The 17,045-nt window shown below is 36.2% G+C and overlaps 1 pseudogene; it reads left to right on the forward strand.

The window, feature by feature from the left end:
* The first annotated feature begins 2,919 nt into the window (after positions 1 to 2,919).
* On the forward strand, positions 2,920 to 15,348 carry LOC133879834 (putative disease resistance RPP13-like protein 1; annotated as a pseudogene).
* Positions 15,349 to 17,045: the final 1,697 nt, after the last annotated feature.

The raw sequence follows: 17,045 nt of genomic DNA on the forward strand, positions 1-17,045 counted from the left end.
CCAACAAGTTTCCTGCTTCCCTTTTTCATTGATTTAATTGATTTAATAATGACAAGGTGTGGAGTCCACCACAGCAAACACTCTACAGAGAAGTCAAGTTTGGTAACGGTCTATTACGTGGTACTGCCCCTTCCCCTGCCCCTGCCCTGCCCCTGGGGGATCCATCACTCCAATAGTTAAGTCCACTTCTTCCTTGTTAAAGGAAAACGCAGCTTGCTCCCTGAATTTGCTCAGAAAACATGGCTGAGATGGCAACCGCACCTCTCTCTCTCCAATTGTGTTTTGGAAGAAAACATATGCTTAAAGCCCCGATAATTTATTGGAGTCTTTGCAAAAGACCCCGATAAATTTAAGAAAAATGACGGTATTTCGACAGTGTTTTTAAAAAAAAAAAAAAAAAAAAAAGGTGGTATATTATTTCCAAACGATGTCGTTGGCTCCAAACCCTAATAAAACAATATATTTAAAAGATGCCAGCATTTATAAAACGATGATATATTATTTTCAATTGACATGAGTAAACAATTCAATAGAAGAGAATAACTTTTGAATTGCAAATGCGACACCAAGACGGTGGCGTATGGCAGAAGAACGGGGAGAATATGTTTCAAATCTAGTGGTGTTCTTTTGGTCGATGGTTTCAGATCAGGTTTTCTCTTTAGAGAATATGTGTGATTATGTATTTTTGTCTCAACGTGTTTTGGTGTTCCAAGCTAATTTGGTGGGTTATTATTGGGAGGATGTAAAGGACCTTGTTTACACCAGGTCCTTAGGGTATTCAGTGGGTTATGGATGAACACTAACAGCTCCATCTTTTAAATTAAGGAAAAACACATAATTTCATATTCAGGAGTAGTCGGGTAAATGTTAAGATTTAGGGATGAAATACCATGTTACATCCATACCATGCTGTAGAAATTATACTACTTTTTTTTTTATCACAAAGCTTTTTATCTCTCTTTTGAAAGATTCAAGAAGCATCGTACAAGTCTTTCCACTTCCGGTCTAGTGAGAATTCACATGGCTGAATAGTTAGGTTGTCAAATAAACTATTGAATTCATTTTGCTCCAAGGGACATGTCAAGCAATATTCTATAAATTACCTGTCCATATGACAAAATTGAAGTTTTGTAACCAGCTAAACCATTTTTCACCAAAGGGATTCCAACTTGTAGTCCCAGAGATCCAACCTTCGCACGTTCGAACCGAGCCTTCTTTAAAATTTGCAAAAGAGAGAAGGGGTTGTCAGTAGGACCACTATAAGAGACAAGGCGCATGAATTGCTTTGAACTTTGCTTGATGAAATGAGGAGCGTGTAGATAAAATTAGAATGGTCAAGCTGTTGTTTTCATATTAGTGATTTTTTGCCTTGTTTTTCACTATGGAATCATTGGCACTTGCTTGTGTTACATAATTGCTATTGTTGTACTGGTAGTTATGGGGCATGTGATGAAGATTGTTTTGATCTTACTCGTAATTCAGTAAAATGTTTTTATAATGCTTAATCTGAAGTTGTACAAGAAAATGGAATTTATTATGTAACATGTTTTTGTTGTTTTCTGTAACATAAGTGAATTGCATAGGTTTCTTTTGCAAATTTGCATCATGTTCCTTGGTATTTATTTTGTCTTATTAACTTTAAATTTACATTGTCAGCTTGACAGATTTTTAATTGTTATTGATCTTGATGATTGCATAGGCCATAATGCTGCGAATCAATTGTGTCAATTGAAATGTTCTATAATATGTGGGCAGAAAGTGGCAGAGCTCCCTCAAGTATCAACAGATACTGATTAGATGATATGTTTCATTTCATCTGCATTCTGCAGCGAATACAACTAATCATAGGACTAATGTGCTACCCTCGCGCAAAGCTGCAAAAGCGCACTTAATGCTTTGTTGACTATGTTCTTTCTCGGCAAGTGCAACTTTTGGTTCTTAATGACTATTTTTTGTTTTTTGTTTTTTTGAAAATGTTCTTAATGACTATTATACCCTGTAGTTGTTAGGAATATATTGTGTACCTCAAGGCCTGAATTCATTATATTATAAATTCATTTGACTTAAAATAAATAAATAAATAAAACGCTTGGCATTACTGATCTACACAAAGTGAGGAACCTTTCTTTTGTTTTGTCAAATTGGTCCGTGTACTTTGCCCCGATGACAAATTAGTATTTGGAGTTTAAAATGTGAATAAACACTTGTCCGGATAAGAAAAAAATGTGTCACATTAGTAATAATATTATTGTGACACGTTTTACTTACAATAAAATATATATATATATATATATACAAAAAAGAAAAGAAAAAAAAATGGAAGGAGTGGTCGAGCCACTCCATTTGGCCAAATTAGAGGTGACCGAACCACACCCGAGACAAGTAAGTCAACGACTGGTCTTATACACCCAGTTATTCTGCATATTTGTTTGATTTACTCAGATGTCCTGCAGCTGATTTTTAGTGTACAAATACTACTCGAGATGCTCTAGAAAGGTTTTCATTTCAATCTATTATGCATTTGTTATTTCTTTGTTGATTTAGACATTCAGCTATTTTCTCATGAATAGGTACCGAAAGTTTTGTGGGAACCTATGGACCTTGTAAAAGTGTGGTGCCAAATCGAATAACGGGGAAATTTTGGTTTCTTTCTATTTTGTCTGAAGTGTAGGCTTTGAATTACCATTCAATACCTTTTCTCCTGAAAGTTACTACAAGGGAAAAGGTAATCAATGATAGAAAAAGATTTTCTTGTGGCTGACTTGATTTATGATAAAAAAAAAAAAAAAAAAAAAATGGTAGTTTGCTTGATATCTAGCTGGCATTGAACCAATTGGAAGCTAGTGTTGTTTCTGATACCTTGTTGAAATGAAAAACTGAATCTGGGTTTAGACAGTGACATTATTTGTTGACTAAGAGATGCAGGTAATTTTTTAATGGTGGTTATTTTCTTTATCGGTACTAGTATGCATACATAGATATTGATCAGTATTGGTTATGTCTCTTTGTATTGTAGGCTAGAGTCCTTGGAGAAACCGGGATGCAAGGTGTGATTGAAAGTACTGGGATATTGTGTTTTTGTGGCAAATGCAAAAGAGTTGAAGTGGGTATCCGTTGCTATTTTAGATTATGGTTTTAAAAGAACTATTAGTTTGTTTGTGAATCATTGCATGTGTGCTTATTTTTATGTTCGTTGTAGGTTGTTATTGGTGTTTGAGCTATGTGTGGACAGTGAAAATAAACATTTACCAGAGTATATTTTCTTGGAGAAGGGAAACATTCTCGATCTGTACTGTCATGAATGAATTGCATGTGTAAATGCTTCGTTGGACCGCTATAAGAGTTTGTCTGAAATTCAATGGTTGTTCCTTTTCGAAGAAATCTACCATCAGTCTAAATTGGAGAGGTATCTTCTGCATCATGTTTGTTATGTTATAAAGTTCATCTACATAAGTTGTTTTTTTTCTAGAAAATGTGACGCTTTGGCTGTTTAATGAATTACAGGACATCTTCCTGAAACTGACAATGTGAGTTTTATGCTGCTATGTAAACCATGGGTGGAGTGCTTAAAAGAGTCTCAAGTTAGCCTTGCTCAAATACTTGACGCTAATGATGTGTACGCATGGTTAGGTTTTATTTCCTACTATTGTGGTTATATGTGTTGTCACCTGAGTGAACTTTTCTAGCATTGCTTGGTAGAATTTATTTATAACATGACCTAAGTTGGTCTATTATCTTGAACTATAAAGTTTGTTATAACCATAGTTTGTAACATTTGATCACATAATGAATTAACATATTCATGAAATGAAGCTACTGGTTACACATACATAGGAAGAATGGAGTTCAAACATTGTCCTTAGGCCCATCATGGAGTTGAGGTTGTATTTGGAGATTACAAGTACAGGATGTCTTATACTTAAGTGTATAGTGGTGATGAGAAAGGTGTTGGGTCAAATGGACTATGGTATGTCTAATGCTTTCTTAAATTTGGGTGGTTTAGGGTTCACCACATTTAATAATATTAGGCAAGGTGCATGAATTGCTTCTCTATCAAATTGGATTATAGTATTGACTCAAAACAGATTATAGTGCACTTTGCTTGATGAAATGAGGAACGTGTAGATAAAATTAGAATGGCCAAGCTGTTGTTTTCATATTAGTGATTTTTTGCCCTGTTTTTCAATATGGAATCATTGGCACTTGCTTGTGTTACATAATGCTATTGTTGTACTGGTAGTTATGGGGCATGTGATGAAGATTGTTCTGATCTTACTTATAATTCAGTAACATGTTTTTATAATGCTTAATCTGATGGAATTTATAATGTTTTTGTTTTTTTCTGTAACATAAGTGAATTGCATAGGTTTCTTTTGCATCATATGGCTGCCCAGTTATTATTGTTGTTTAGTTTCAATAAAAATACTTCAAATGAAGTTTTTTCTTCTGCTTTCCTATATTCCTAGAATTTTTTTAGGCTTTATACAAGAGTTGTTTAATATAGTGTTAGCAAATTCAGTTTTTCTATTTTGCAGAGCCTTTTCCATTAAAATGTATGTGATGTTCTTGTCTAGCGGTATACAAATACTAGATATTATTACTTGGCCTTACAAGCTGATATATTCTTTTTTAGCACAGAGATGAGAGTGGAGAGATTTTAGTAAGAGAAATATCTTTTTCCATCTTCTATATATCTTCAATACATCTCTTTTTTTTTAATTAATTATTAAATATGTAGTACCCACATATCTTTTTCTAATAAATTATTGAATTTAGGTACCACAAATCTAATGGTTGATCATAAAAAGAGATGTACATATAGTATGTCTTTTCTAATAATTGAAAAATGTAGAAAACTAGAGCAGCTTTTAGAAACGAACTTGCGAAATTTTGATATATTAAATTGACATGAACCTGGAACAAGTAGTGCTGCAATTCTTGGATTTAGCATGGGATCTGATATTTTTCTCCATTTCATGGTTGGAGTTCATTATTACCTTTGCAAATTCAATGATTGGATGAAGCTCTGAAATGGCAGACACATGTAAAAATATCTAATGTGGCAATAATATGCGTGGCATTAATGGGTATGAACGGGCTAACGTTAATGCCATGTCAATATCTTTAGACGATTTTGAACGAAAGAACCCAATTAAAAATCACGAATAACTAAGATTTAAAAACACATCGAATAGATTAAAATAACGCATTTACGTGCTTATAGATTTATTTTATACTTTTACCTTTTAAAGTTTGGTTGTCCACTTGTCCTTGAAATCCCTCGTACCACAAATGGTGCAGCCCACAATTTGACCCAGTCATTTGCAACATTGGGGGTGGACTTTTTTTTTTTTCCTAATCAATATGGGGAGAAGAAAAATGGGGAAATATAACATTAAAGGAACACAGGTAAGGTGGGCAACCCCAACAAAAACATGTAAACAATCCAAAGATGGTGCAAGTAGTGACGGCCAGGGGCGGAGCTAGGGGGGGTCGAGGGGGGGCACATGCCCCCCCTCAACCTCCAAAAATATTTCTTACTCATGGTAAGAAATCTTCTAGATGCCCTTTTTGCCCACCCTCAACTGCAAAATCAGGGACAATCGAAACCCAGTCATCAAACTTTAGGGGCAAACCAGCTACGAGGACGTCTAGATCTTGAAATTTTTCTGAATTTTACGTTTAGGTTAGAACCAGATGAAAATGGGGAAGAAGATGATGAGAATGACAATGCCCCTTAAACACACCGTTTTAATAAATTCGTTGGACTGTTTTGTTTGTGGCCTTGTGGCCTGTGGGCCACTGCCTTGACTAACTTCTTTCTTTCTTTAGTTTATTTTTGCTTTTGTAAATTGCGTTAGTGGGCTAGGAAAAAAAAAAAACGTCAGTGGGGTGGGCCAATGGGTCGTGTTGGCTTAAAAACAAAAGGCAGAAAACAATGGTGTGTCTAAACTCTAAATATATACTTTAAAAAAAAGCCTCAAGTATAGCTGACTTAAAAAAAAAAAAAAAAAAAAAAAAAAAAAAAAAAAAAAAAGAAAAAAAAGAAAAAAGAAAAAAGAAAAAAAAGAAGAAGAAGAAGCAAATAGTATATTAAGGCCTAAATTAAGGAAAAGCTGAGCTAAAAATAAGGTCATTGACAGTGAAAAACAAATTTACAAATTGAGAATTGCCATTTAAACTTTTTAGAAATTCTAAAGTGTATTTTTTTTTTCTTCAGTTTGTCAACCAATTATGAAGACTCGTCAAAGATAATTGAATAAAGTTACAGGCTAGGCAATACGTAATAGAATAAATTGTATGTTACATTTATATGTTTTAAGCAATAATTGAATTTTTTTTAGCTATATTTATTTAAAAATTAATTTATATTTAACTTTATTCTTTTTTTCTTATATAAAAATAAAAATTAAATCTTGACCCCCCTGGGCAAGAATCCTGGCTCCGCCACCGGGTGCAACAAGGAAATGATAGAGATTAGAGAATAGTCGAGAATGGGTCAATTACATGACCCGGCCCATCAAGAGAACAGAAGTGGCTTCAGAGGCTGCTAACAGTGGGAAAGCAAAGGGTTCTAGAAGTAGAAGGAGCCATTGCAAAGAGCACAGCAACTGAGCAGATACCGAAAAAGGCTGAAGCCGAGCCAAAAAGAAAGTCTCCACAATAAAATAAAAAAACACAAGAGTAGAAAAACTAAATCTTAACATATTTTAACTCAAACAACGTCGTGGAAAAAAAGGTTTTGATGAAAAACACCTTAACACAATTTCAAAGGAGGATAAAAAAAAACACATCCACGTTGCCTCCTTCCACAACTTCACTCTGTTCTCCCCTGTTCTTCACAATCTAAACAGAGGCCACCCATGAAGCTGGAGCTTCCTGCTTCACGTCCCTTGTCAATGCGGGTACGTAAAAGATGTACGCACCACAGGTCTCTCTTCCTCCGGTAGTGGTAGCAGGGCTTGCCTTTTAATTCCGCGAACTCGGTTTAGGGTCTGGTTCAAGAAATGGGATAGCTTGGATTTGAATCCTGCTTGGCTTGGACCGGTCATGGTCAACTCCTATCTCTTGGATCTCTATGGAGACAAGTGAGATTGTGGAGTAACAAGAATTGAGAGCAAATTCATTCAGACTTGGTTTGGGAGCTTAGGCCTGAGAGCCAACCACAATTGTCTGTTTCTACGTTTTTTGTGAGTTTTAAAGGATAACTAAAAGAGCTACCTTGACGCTTAGACATGCATTGAAAGTTGTCGGCTTCTGGGTCACAGTATTTTTGCCAAGTGTACCACGCTAGGAACTTGCAGACCGGGAAGAGCGTGGCGTGGCGTTTTTTTACTTCCATTTGAAACGGCATTAAGGTGTTTTTCATCGAACGCTTTTCCACGACGTCGTGTCATGTGAGGGTAAAAATATGTTGAAATGAATCGGGACCGTTACTTTTTTTTTACGGCATGGAAGCCGGATCCACCAAAGATAGTAGGTTGATCTTTGAACAAATTTGACTACTTTTTCAATCTTATTTCAAATTTTTAGAAATTTACAATGTATTCTAATTCATTAGTGATTTCTGTCTACGTTATGGATATCTATCTTTTGCAATCATATTGAAAGCTATATTTTGCATTTACACCCAAAAAAAAAAAATTGAAAAAACTGGGTTATATTAATTAGATAGGAAAGAGTCCACTCAGACTTTATTTGATACTGAAAATACTTTTCTTGAAAAACAATACAAATTCATCACTTACCAATACAACTAATTTTCAAATTGATCGTTACTTATTTTGCGGGATCCACATGTCCATTTTTTCTTTGCCTCTTTCCTTGCCTTTGGCCCTTTACGTGGTGAAAGAGAGAGAGCTTTTTTTTTTTTTTTTTTTTTTTTGAACAAACAAATAGCATATGCTATTATAAAAGCTGCAGAACATACATCATGAGAAATAAAGGGACAAGACCCCTTTACACTCTAAGTCAGAAGGATCTGACTTAAAAAACAGCTGCCTATGCAGAATTATCAAACCCTACTAGAATTACATTTTGGCCTCTCTTACATTAACGCTCACACTCATATAAAAGAGGGCCGATCTAGCATCTAACCATCAAAAATTCTAATAAAGTCTGAGTAATACACAGTCAAACTGTACATAGCAACAAGAGGATACATAACAACACAATGCAGAAAAGACCAACAAACACAGCAACCGGCAGAGGAGACAGAGACTGAATCCGCCGGAGATGGCGGCGCGTGGGAAACACGCGCCATCACTAGCTGCACCCAGCCGTAGATCCGCCACCGTAGCCCCCATCCCCAACGAGCACGGCCAAAAAATGGTGGAACGTGGCCTTCACGCGCACCAAAGAGCAAAGGCCTCTCTGGCGTGTGCAGGCCATGCGCCGGTCACCGACGAACGACGTGACACGTGCTTCCGGCAGCGGGAACGGACGGCGACGGAGGACAAGGCTGAGCGGCGCGTGTCTTGAGAAAAACAGCGGGGTGGAGTAGATCTGGCTCCAAAAAATCGAAGTAACCCTTGAAATACAGGCCAAAAACCACCGCTAGGAGACACGAAACACCACCATATCCCCGCGCTGGGCACCATGCTTTCAGCTTTACTGCCAGACAAAAGAAAGGAAGAAAAAACCAACACAAACAACAAAGCCACCATAGCCTCTAGAGGCTAGGGGAAAACAGCCACCACCGGACTTGCCGGGGGAACAAAGCTCCACAGCATAGAGGCTGGGAGAAATCAACCTCCACTGAGAAAAAAACTCAGGGAGGGAACAAAAGACACCTTAGTCCAAGATGACTAAGGGGCACAAAAGGGGCCGGGGGGAGGAAGGTAGCCTCCCTCCCCCGGCAAGCAAGCCTTCCTGGGGGTGTTCTCTGGAGAGGGTAGAGAGAGAAGTCCCAGAGAGAGAAAGGGTTTTGAAAGAGAGAGAGCTTTAATTTGTGGGTTGATTGAACGTGGCCAATTCTGGTAGGTCCCAAGCCACGTGATTTGAGGAATAGTACTGCTATTGCCCCTGGGCCTATTTCTTCCTCGACGACTCGGCTGCAGCCTTCCTCTTTGAGTCTCTCCCTTCTCCTTCAAGGCTTCAACCCCCCCACCCAACCTACACAACATGACTGAACTTACCGACTTCTTTCTTGGCCATTTCCGACTACTTTGACATTCAATAAATTGGATGAATGTTAATGCCTCTCCTTTTTTCTAGACTAATTTAATGTTAACGCTTTATTAATTATCTTCTTTCTTGGCAAGTGCAACATTTGGTTCTTAATCACTATTATACCCTGTAGTTATTAGGAATATATTGTGTACTTCAAGGCCTGAATTCATTATATTATATATTCATTTGGCTTGTCAAAAAAATAGAAAAAAAAAAAAAAAAAAAACTTAGCATTACTGATCCACACATGTGAGGAACCTTTCTTTTGTTTTGTTAAATTGGTTCATGTAGTGTGCCCTGATGAAATTGGTATTTGGAGTTTAAAGTGTGAATAAACACTCGTCGTGGTAAGAAAAAAAAAATCACTACCGTCATAAAAATTAACAAAATCCGAACTGAACTTGTTTGTTTTTTTGGCTTATATCATAGAATGTCTAGTCACTTTTTAAAACTTAGAGAACTATTTGTCGTAACTCCAAACAACAAATACCAATTTAACATTTTCCCCCTTAGTAGCAATTATTTCCATTTAATCTGCGAAGCAATTGAATATGATTAGGCTTCCTCCATCCCCCATGAGCTTGCCGGGAGGTGTTAATCAACTTTAGACAGCAGTAACAACTTCTATGACAGTAGCAACTACAACCAATTCAAATTCACCAAGAAGATAGGAGAGAAAAGGCATCAAATTCATATTAAAAAGAAAAAAGAAAAAGAAAAAGCCCTACTCATAATATAGCTAGCACAACTTCATAATATCTCTGAATCTAGTTTATTTATCAGCATTCCACTATAGTAGAACAAATCAAAGTAAAGGTTGAAATTCATAAAATGTAACAGCTTATGGTGACTAAATTAGTTCTTGGTTATGATCAGACAAGTAATAGGTCATTCCTGCAGGAGAAGTCAGAAAAAAGGTGACCTATAAATCAAATCTCATTGGCGGTGCCTCTTTTAGTAAAGCATGTGGGATCGATACTTTAAGATGATCCCTTCACCTTACCTAAAGTTGGTTCAAATATTTACCTTTGAGAACTTACCATAACCTCATTTTTAGCAATGACTATTTATCCGCCCCTCATACTTGATCTACCATATGCACATTCAAACAATTTCTCTCAGGAAATCAAGTGGTGCAGAGTTGTTAATGATACTTACTCTCAAATAACTTTTTAACAATTTTTTTTTTTTTGGAAATGAAAATTGCTTATGAGGTATCAAGTAGGGGTGAAAATGTGAATGCGGTTATTAGTAATATCTGCATCTACATAATATGGTTATCACTTTTTAGGTATTTGTATCATCATCTGTGCAGTTATTAAATATGGTTATTATCCGCTATCTGCATACAAGGTAATGAACGTTTTAAATTACTATCTAAATCTATATGCAATATTAAATAATGCGCTTATTACTATTTGCAAGCTTAAATAAATTAAGATTTTACTTGTTATACAATTCACGATTATTAGTCAAAAATGTTCATTGTCCATAGAGTAATCGAGATTTGGATTACCCAAATAAAAGAAAAAAAATATATATATATATAGTGAGGTAAGACTTTGAGATGATGGTAAAAAAAACCTAACACAATCTAAAAGGCTCTAAATTTATCAAATTTAAAATGATGTTGTTCTAATGAATTTAATTAAATATATCTTATATATAATGAAAATGTGGATGTAGTTAGATTAGCTTTCCACAACATAAAGGTTATTTAATAAATAAATAAATGGTATTTCTCCCACCGAATTGAAACTCCAGTTGTTACAGCTTCGTATCTCCCACGATTATGTAGTCCTATTACATGACAATGATGACATTATTGCAAGCGATATTTTCCACTTGAACAAGATAATATAGTCCACTTGCACAATTATTGATTGAGGATATGTTGGTAATTTTGCACTTCTAAATTGTCATCTCTCTTTTTCAAAGGAAATGGCTCCATTGAAGTTTGTCTCTTTCTATTTTGTCTTCTTTTTCCTACTTTTAGTGGTAGGCCATGAACACCCTTATGATAGTTATTATGACAACATGCACTCCCTCCCTTTCTCTCCAAGTAAATCAATGGATCAATGTGTGCGTTTGAGATTGTGATTTTATAGACGTACAAAAAATATAATTTTAAATTTAATTAAAAAAATGAATCGTTTATAATTACGTTTTTAAAAAATTATAATTCGAAAACACAGAAAATTTATTATTTCAAATTGCAAGCAGGCAAATAAGTATTTTTTTGAAAAAGCAAAATTTTAAAGGTTAAATTATAATTTTAAGAGTCAAACTTTAATTTTAGGGTTAAAGAGAAACTTGCCCCCTGTGGTTTGCAAACTTTATTTTTTGCTCCCTGAGTTTTACTTGTTATCATATGGGTACCTATGGTTTGTGAAAAGACGAAAATAGTACCTCTGTCTAATTTTCCATCCAAAACTAACGTCTAGCCATGTCATCCTACAGGTGTCAGCGTGCATGCGCGACATCTGTCCCCGTGATACACTTCAGAACTGACATGGCTATCAATTTTCTTTATTTTTATTTATTATTATTATTTTAATGATTTCTTTTATATATATATATAAATTCTGGATGGCTCAGCCACCCCTTTGGGCCACATGGGGGTGGCTGGCCACCCCCATTTTGGCCAAGGGGGTGGCTAAAGGCCATTTTTGGGGGGTGGCTTATTAGGCCTGGGGGTGGCTCTGCCACCCCCTTACTGGCCAGCCACACCCAAGGGCCAAAATGAGGGTGGCCGAAACCACCCCCATTTGGCTTGGGGGTGGCTCGGCCACCCCCATTAGGCCTGGGGGGCGCTTGGCCACCTCTGTGGCCCGTGGGGGTGGTTCAGCCACCCCCAAGGGCCAAGGTTTTTCTCACTTTGGCCCTTGGGGGTAGCTCGGCCGGTCTGGAGGTGGCCGAGCCACCCCCAGGCCAAATGGTGGTGGTCGGCCACCCCATGTGGCCCGAGCCACTCCTACAATTTTTTTTTTAAAAAAATCTTTAAAATAATATATATATATATATATATATATATATATGGTACAAAATATAATGATTTTATTTTATTTTATTTTTTAACATATCCGCATAAGAAGAGGAGGGAGGATTCAAATTAGTACATGTGGTGTGGTCCCCAATCGATTGAGCTACCGTTTGAGGCAAAAATATATTAATTGTGTACAAAGTATCATGTGGGACAAAAATCCCCTGTAGTTTTATAAATTTCACGATGTGCCCCATATGGTTTTAATAAGTACCAAAAATAATACTTTGTTTTTGTAATTATATCATAAATGGTACTTTGTACACAAACAATATTTAGTATATTTGGTATACCTATTTTGAACCAAAAGCAACCTATATGCCTGTCGTGTATCAAAAAAATATGTTGACAAGTATTGAACCCTTCATAAAAAAATAAAAATAAAAAATATGCTATTAAACCTGTGTAACAATTGGAAACATAAAATAATCTGCGTGGCCAATTGATATAACCCAAAAAATGACCAAATGTTTGTTACTTAAACACAATTTTTTTTCCCAATGTATACCCCTGTGGTTTTATAGATTTCATGATGTGGTCTTTGTGGTTTAAATAATTACTAGAAATGGTACCTTGGTTTTATAAATATATCACACATGGTACTTTGTACACAATTAATATATTTTTGTCCCCAAGGGGTAGCTCAATTGACTAGGGACTATGCCACATGAAATTGAGGTTACTAGTTTGAATCTTCTCTCCTCCTCTTGTGCGGATATGTCAAAAAATAATATAAAATAAAATAAATATATTTTGTACCATATATATATATATATATATATATATATATATATATATATATATATATATAAAGATTTTTTTTTTTTTAAAAAAAATAATAATTGTAGGGGTGGCTTTGGGCCACATGGGGTGGCCGGCCACTACCATTTGGCCTGGGGGTCGCCGAACCACCCCCGTGGCCCATGGGGGTGGTTCGGCCACCCCCAAGGGCCAAAGTGAGAAAAACCTTGGCCCTTGGGGGTGGTTTCGGCCACCCCCATATGGCCCATGGGGGTGGTTCGGCCACCCCCAAGGGCCAAAGTGAGAAAAACCTTGGCCCTTGGGGGTGGTTTCGGCCACCCCCATATGGCCCAAAGGAGTGGCTGAGACATATATATATATATATATATATATATATATATATATATATATATATATATAAAAGAAATCATTAAAATAATAATAAAGAAAAATGATAGCCACGTCAACGTTGAAGTGTATCACGGGGACAGATGTCGCGCATGCACGTCGACACCTGTAGGATGATGTGGCTAGACGTTAGTTTTGGATGGAAAATTAGACGGAGGTACCATTTCCGTTTTTTCACATACCACAGGTACCACCTATGATAAAAAGTAAAACTTAGGGAGCAAAAAATAAAGTTTGCAAACCATAAGGGGCAAGTTTCTATTAAACCCTTAATTTTATTAAATATCTAACTACGTTTTTAAAAATCACTTTTCTAAATAACACATTTTACGATAAAACTTTTCAAATCCTAAACTCAAACTAACCAAGTAGACATATGATTAATCAACAAACTTATTATCATATAGCCCCTGTTCCACTCCTACTACTAGCTTTGAGCCTCCCATTCTTCCATTTGTTCATTAGTGAGATACTGAGATGGTGTGGAGTCCACCACAAGTGCCAATGCTCTCTCTTTTCGTTATCTAAAAGAGAAGTCAAGTTTGTCAGGCTGGAAAAAAGAAATAAAGTGGACCGTTACTGGTACCATCACGTGCCACTGCCCTTGCCCACGTGGGTCCATAACTCTAGTCTCCGATAGGCTTTCCTTTTCCCTGTACAATCAATATAACTCCACTTCTTCCTTGTTAGACCAAAACACACCTTCGTATCTGCTTTTGCTCTGCATTTTGCATTCCCCTTCATTCATCTCCTTTGATTTCCAAAGAAGAAAACATGGCTGAAATTGCAACCATTTTTCTCTCTCCTTTCCTCCAAGCGTTTCGAAAGATTGCAATCTGGGGAGTTTGTTGACTTCTTTCGGCGACAAAAACTCTCTGATAGACTCCTAAAGGAGTTGAAGACAACATTCCTGGCCCTCAATGCAGTGTTTAAAGATGTGGAAGAGTTGCAAGTTACGAAGCCTGCTGTGAAAGCGTGGCTTGATGAGCTGAAAGATGCAATCTATGATGCAAAACACGTCTTGGATGAGATAGCTATTGAAGCCTTGCTGAGCGAGTTGAATGCTAAATTTCAAACCACTGCAAGCAAGGTACGAAACTAATCCATCTCTGCTTTTCGTAATTCTTTTGTCCAACGAATAGAGCCAAAGATAAAAGAGATACTTGGCAGACTAGAATCTCTAGCACAACAAAATGATCTTATAGGTCTGAAAGAAGGTGTTGGAGGTAAATCATCTGAAAGATTTCCCACAACTTCTTTAGTTGAAGAATCTGATATTTGTGGTAGGAATGATGACAAGGAAACAATCATTAAAATGTTGCTCTCAGATGATGTAAGCAACAATGAGATGTGTGTAACTGCCATGGTCAGCATGGGAGGAATTAGCAAGACCACCCTTACTCAGTCTGTATGCAATAACGACAAGGTGAAGGATCACTTTAACATTGATGCATGGGTTTGTGTTTCAGAACAATTTGACGTGTTCAAGGTAACAAAAACAATTGTGGAGGCAATAACTTCGTCAATTTCTAATATTAAGGATCTAAATCAGCTTCAACTTCAACTAAATGAGTGTTTAATGAGAAAGAAGTTTCTATTTGTTTTAGATGATGTTTGGAATGAGACTTATGATTACTGGGGGGCACTATGCAAACCCTTCAAATATGTGGCACAAGGAAGTAAGGTAATTGTAACAACTCGTAGTGATTGTGTTGTATGAGTTGTTAGAGCAATGTTTCATCGTCTAATGGAGTTACCAGAAGAAGATTGCTGGTCAATATTTGCAAACACATGCATTCTATGATGGCAACTCTAATGCACATGGAGAGTTAGAAGTAATAGGTAGAAAAATCATCAAAAAGTGTGGAGGCCTTCCATTAGCAATCAAGACAATTGATGCTTTATTAAGTTCTAAACGAGATGTTGATGAATGGGATAAGATATTAAACAGTGAATTATGGGATTCATCAATTGATCATTGTTAGCATATATATTTCATACCATATTAGCAGATATTTGATATATTTGATATTGTATATATTTTGTAATTATACTTGCCTAATTTGATTTCCTAGAATCATGTAATTGTTGATATTCAGCATTTTAATTACGGTTTCTTTTCTATATAATATGACAACCCTCACAAAGAGAGGTATTCAGTCAAACTGACATAGTATCAGAGCCAAAATCATCTAAATTAGGGTTCTAGTTTTTTTTTTTTTTTGGCTATTATTTCTTTGGGGGTCGGTCACTTCAGAGGAAGTTATCGATAATTATGATGAGTTCTACACTGCTATTCGGCGGTTTCTAGTGACCTGGTGTTTCTGGTGAGCGGTCGGCGGTCCTGGTGAGCGGTCAGCAGTCCTGGTGCAATGCAGAAGAGTGGTGAGGCGCGGTTCCAATCGACGGTTCTAATGAGCAGTCGGGGGTTCTGGTGAGGTGTTGTCCCGTGATTCTGTGATGTTCTGAGCGGCTGACGATTGTGTTGAGCGATTCTGGTGCGGTGCACGTGGAGTAGCCGGCGTGGTTTCGTTGCTCTGGTTAGGTGCTGTTGGCGATCTGGTGGCTTCCTGTGATCTGGCTGGTTTCTGTCAGTGGTCTGGTACAGTGTTTTGGTGGTATTCTAGTGCGGCAATGGTGATATTCTTGGTTTACAAGTAATTATTTATTGGGTTAAGTATTCCTCTAGTCCCTAAGTTTTAGAAACTTTATTTCTTAGTCTCTGAGTTTCAATTTGCATTACAGATGATACATAAGTTTTGGAAAATCACCAAATTAGTACTTCGGTTAACTTCTCCGTCCAAAAACTAACGGCCCGCCATGTCACTGACACTTAGCACCACTAGAAAGTCGACACCTGTTCAGTCAGACACGCCAGCATCCACTTAAATTCCAAATCACCCAAATGACTGGATAGGTGTCGACTTTCTAATGGTGCTAAGTGTCATTGATGTGGCGGGCCGTTAATTTTTGAACGGAGAAGTTAATCGAGGTACTAATTTGGTCATTTCCCAAAACTTATGTATCATCTGTGATGTAAATTGAAATTCAGGCACTAAAAAATAAAGTTTCCAAAACTCACGGATTAAAAAGGTGCTTAACCCTTATTTATTTTAACTCAATTATTTTATCTTAACTCTCTATATTTACGTAGTATAAATATTATTACCTAAAATATAATTATTAGTCTTATCCAATTAATAAATATAATTTATAAATGCGAAATTTTCCAATTTATTTTTCTTTGTCTTTACAAATAAGATTATCAATAAGCCAATTGTTTTATTTAATTAATTGGATTTGCTTTTCTGAGTACTGATATGTTGTGGGCAGAAATTGTTAGTCCCTTACAAAAAGGGATATGGAAATAATAGAATCTTTTCTACTTGCTTCAACAGTGAGGTAAATTTGCTTCTATTGGAACTGATGTTCTGTTTGAATATCATGCTAGAGATTGATTTTATTTGGAAAAAAATATAAAATAGTCTCATGAACGAACAACCATTTTTAAAATAACCTCATGAAGTGATAAATGTGCTAAAGTGATACATCAAACTACCAAGGTGTGTCAAAAATGCCATTTTTTATTATATTCTTATTATACCCTTATTCTCTTAAAAACTAAAATAAAAAAATTAATAAAATAAAATAAACTAAACTAAACTATTTTTTTATACAAAAA

This window comes from Alnus glutinosa, chromosome 10 (genome assembly GCF_958979055.1).
Source record: "Alnus glutinosa chromosome 10, dhAlnGlut1.1, whole genome shotgun sequence".
NCBI classification, from domain to species: Eukaryota; Viridiplantae; Streptophyta; class Magnoliopsida; order Fagales; family Betulaceae; genus Alnus; species Alnus glutinosa.